This window comes from Panthera onca, chromosome B4, assembly GCF_046562875.1.
Source record: "Panthera onca isolate mPanOnc1 chromosome B4, mPanOnc1 haplotype 2, whole genome shotgun sequence".
NCBI lineage: Eukaryota > Metazoa > Chordata > Mammalia > Carnivora > Felidae > Panthera > Panthera onca.
Genome location: NC_138345.1, coordinates 130,732,841 through 130,736,661, shown reverse-complemented (window position 1 = coordinate 130,736,661; position 3,821 = coordinate 130,732,841). Strand labels below are relative to the sequence as shown.

General features: G+C 52.7%; 2 long non-coding RNA genes across 2 annotated transcripts; one reads left to right on the top strand and one right to left on the bottom strand.

Annotated features, from left to right (window-relative positions):
- Positions 1-274: 274 nt before the first annotated feature.
- LOC132693777 (uncharacterized) lies at positions 275-2,366 on the bottom strand. Its single transcript, XR_014137982.1, has 3 exons — positions 2,232-2,366; positions 1,718-1,849; positions 275-424 (listed from the first exon to the last, which is right to left on the bottom strand). It is a non-coding gene; the product is annotated as an uncharacterized LOC132693777 (long non-coding RNA).
- Positions 2,367-2,420: 54 nt separating this feature from the next.
- Positions 2,421-3,451, top strand: LOC132693778 (uncharacterized). The gene is made up of 2 exons (XR_009616942.3): positions 2,421-2,860; positions 3,236-3,451. It is a non-coding gene; the product is annotated as an uncharacterized LOC132693778 (long non-coding RNA).
- The last annotated feature ends 370 nt before the right edge of the window (positions 3,452-3,821 follow it).

Sequence of the window (3,821 nt, the reverse complement as noted above, 5' to 3'; positions counted from 1 at the left end):
TGGGGCTCCAGCAGCGATGCTGGACTTGTGAGGCCTTGGGAACAGGGGTCACACTCAGCAGAGTAACAAAAGGAGGAGGCTGCATGACTGACACCGTGGAGTAGAGACGTCATGCCGGCTCTGGACCGCCAGCCTCGAGGTCTGACTTGAGCAATATGTTTCCGGCTTACGTCTCTGTTATTTGTACCCACGCCTAATTCTAACTGAGAAAATGGCCAGAGAAATGCACACTATGACGATGAACTGTCATTTTTCATTCGTGAGATTGGCGAGAATTAAAAGGCGGCTGCACCATTAGAGACAGTGCAGCACTGTGGTCAATATCCTGCCTGGACTGGACTCCTGCCCTGAATTGACCAGCTATGGAAACTTGAATCAAATATGTAACTTCTGCGCCGTGTGCCTTTTTCCCGCGTTTCCTCCCCTGAAAAAAAAAAAAAAAAAAAAAAAAAGAAGATGGTTTGGAAAAAAGCAAACTAGTCTGTAGAGTCTTTGTGAGAAATAAATTTTGAGAACTTATTTCAATAATTCAAGTTATTCAAGTTCAATAATTCAAGTTCAAGCGCCTGGTACAGGGCATGCATGAGAACGTCTGCCATGACCATTAACAGTGAGCTACCGTACTGTGTTGTGCGCAGGTGTAGATGCACCGTGTTCACACTTGGTCAGAGGGAGTGTAAAGTGTAAAGCCATTTCAGAGGGCTCTGGGCCATGTCAAAACTTCAGAGGTGCCGGGGCACCTGGGCGGCTCAGCCGGTTAAGCATCGGACTTCGGCTCAGGTCATGATCTGACACTTTGTGAGTTCGAGCCCCGCGTCGGGCTCTGGGCTGACAGCTCAGAGCCCGGAGCCTGCTTCGGATTCTGGGTCTCCCTCTCTCTCTGCCCCTCCCCCACTTGTGCTCTGTCTCTCTCTCTCTCTCTCTCTCTCTCTCTCCCTCTTAAGAATAAATAAACTAAAAATAAATTAAAATTTATTTTAAAATTAAAATTTTTAAATAAATTAAAAAAAAAAACACTTCAGAAGTACATACGAGACTCTTTTTCACGTGTCCTTTTGAACCCAGCAACCTGAAGCCTTTGGGGCCAGGTGTTTTGCGGATTTCTAGAAGGTCATTTGGTGCCTGTGGCACATTCGGTGTCATTCTCTCACGGGGTCTGGGGGTGCTTCGTGCTGAAGGCTCCTTGCGGTCTTCGGCCTCCTCTGATTTCAGAGGAGACAACGGTCCCCTTCCGGTGCGGCCGGGAGGTTCCCGGGAGTGAATGCCCCTCGGGCACCTGCGGCTGATAGGGCCCAGGAGCAGGTAGGTAAGTGCTCAGCTGCCTTCAGTTCTTAGGAGGTCCCAGAGGGGTCGATCTCTCCCCTCATCGCCCCATTGCCCGCTGCAGTCACGCCAACAATGACCCTTAGTTTCGCTTTTCCCCATCCCCCTCACTCTCCCCACTCCCGGCCTCCTGCTTCCTGGCCTCGCCTTCCAAGTAAACCACCTGCGCCCAAGTCCTATCTCTGCTTTTGGGGAAAGCCCAAGACAGCCCCCCAGAAACACAGCATTTCATCAGCGAGCTGCATTCATATTCACAGTAAGATAAACCAAGACTTGAAATAGTCTCCTCTATCAATTCGGGTCACGTTTGCAGCCAAACAGGTAAAGAAAAGGGGCTTGGTTTTCTGAGTGTTTGCATTTCATAGCTGCGGGTAAGGGACTAGCCTGTACTCACCTGGTACACAGAGGTGCGTCCCCTCCTGCTTCAGTCAGGTGAGTGGAGAACTCCCTGTTGCCACGGACTGCTCCCAGAAGGCCCCAAGGACACAACAGTTACCAAGACCTGGAGGCTCCTGCCCTCAAGGAGCTGACATCCAAGCAGAAAGAGACAGTCGATAAACTTAGGTACAGAAGTTATTTGCTTGGCCTCTGGCTACACTGGGGAAGGAGATCCAGGATGGGGAGATGGGGTGTTCAGGGGAGGCCTGTCACCAGGGTGATGTCCGAGCAGAGACCTGACTTGGGAGAGGGAGCCCAGGACACTGATCCAGGGACAGGGAACAGCAGGTGCAAAGGCCCTGAGGCAGAGGAGGGGTCTGACTTATGTTGGGGGGGCAAGGAAGCCTCAGAGGCAGGAGAGCTGGTAGGTATAGGGGAGCAGCCCCGGGTTAAAGCGTCTCTAGTTTCTAAGAGCCACGGGGTGCGCTGAAGGATTTAGGGGGAGGGGGACCCCACGATCTGACTTGGACTTGGAAGAGCCGTCTGCTTGATGCTCGAGGAGCGGATGGGAGCGTGAGCTGCAACAGGGCGAATTCGGAACAAGCCCGGTGGTGTTCGTCGTCCACCCGGTCCTTTTCCAACCGTAGCCACGACTCCTCCACGCCCGCCACCACCATGGGTCTTCCTGATTGGTCGGGGGGGGGGGGAAAACCACAGCCCCTGCCAGTGATAGGTCAGGGGTCGGCACGTGACCAGTCCCCGCCAATGAAACGTCAGGAAAGATCAGCGGAGGTTCTGGGGGGGCCTTGGACACGACTGGCCTGGGAGGGACGCGCGCAGGGAGATGGGGAGGTGGCGGACCGAGAGAAGAGGCTCCTCCTGCACCCGGGAACCCCAGTCGCTCCCTGCTCTTTGCCATGCAGAACTGGGGGTGTGTTGGTGGCCCGCGAGGGACCGAACAGGTTTCAGCTCCTTGCGGCAGAAACCCCCAGACGGACAGCAAGCAACGTGTGTCCGTCGGCGGGGAGTGCTGCGCGACACGTGTGTGCGGCGGGATACAGCAGAGCCATGGCAAAGAATGGCCACGAGGTGACCTCGTGTCCTGAGAGACACCCAGCCGCGGGAGATGCTGTCGGTTCTCAATGATTCTGCCCCCGAGGTAAGTTGCCAGGTTCAGCAAAGAAAAATGCAGGGCGCCCAGTTAACTTTGAATTTCAGGTAAACAGTGAATCCTTTTTTTTTTTTTTTTTTTTTTTAAGTAAAAAAGTCTCTTGGGGCGCCTGGGTGGCTCAGTCGGTTAAGCTTCTGACTTCGTCTGACTTTGGCTCAGGTCATGGTCTCGCGGTCCGTGGGTTCGAGCCCCGCGCTGGCAGCTCGGAGCCTGGAGCCTGCTTCGGATTCCGTGTCTCCCTCTCTCTCTGCCTCTCCCCCCTCGTGGTCTGTCTCTCAAAAATAAATAAACGTTGAAACAATTTTTTTTTTTTAAGTCTCAGCCGATGCATATTAACTGGATGCCTTGTATTTTATCTGGCAGCTGTCCCCCTCCCCGGGGACTCTTAGCAATGCCTGGAGACACTTCTGGAGGAACGCCACCAGCAGATAGAGGCCAGCGGCACTACCCAACATCCTGCAGTGCAGAAGACAGCCCCACAACAAAGAATTCTCCTGCCCAAAATGTCAGTGGTGCCAAAGTTGAGAACCTCTGTGTTATATGAGAAACAACAACCCGATAGGATATGGTAGAATTCCATTTGTGTGTGTGTGTGTGTGTGTGTGTGTGTGTAAATGCAACTAAGCTCTATAATTGCATAGGAAAAGATATGGAAGGTCACACAACCAGTCATGTGGGGGTAGGGAGTGGATACGACTTCTCCCTCTAAATACTTCTGCAGTGTTTTATTATCTTTTAAGTTAACATTTAAAAAAAATTTTTTTTTATGTTTTTATTTCATTTTTGAGAGAGAGAGGCAGAGTGCAAGTAGGGGAGAGGTAGAGAGAGAGGGAGACACGGAATCGGAAGCAGGCTCCGGGCTCCGAGCTGTCAGCGCAGAGCCCGACGCGGGGCTCGAACCCACGCACTGCGAGATCATGACCTGAGCCGATCAAGACGCTCAGCCGAC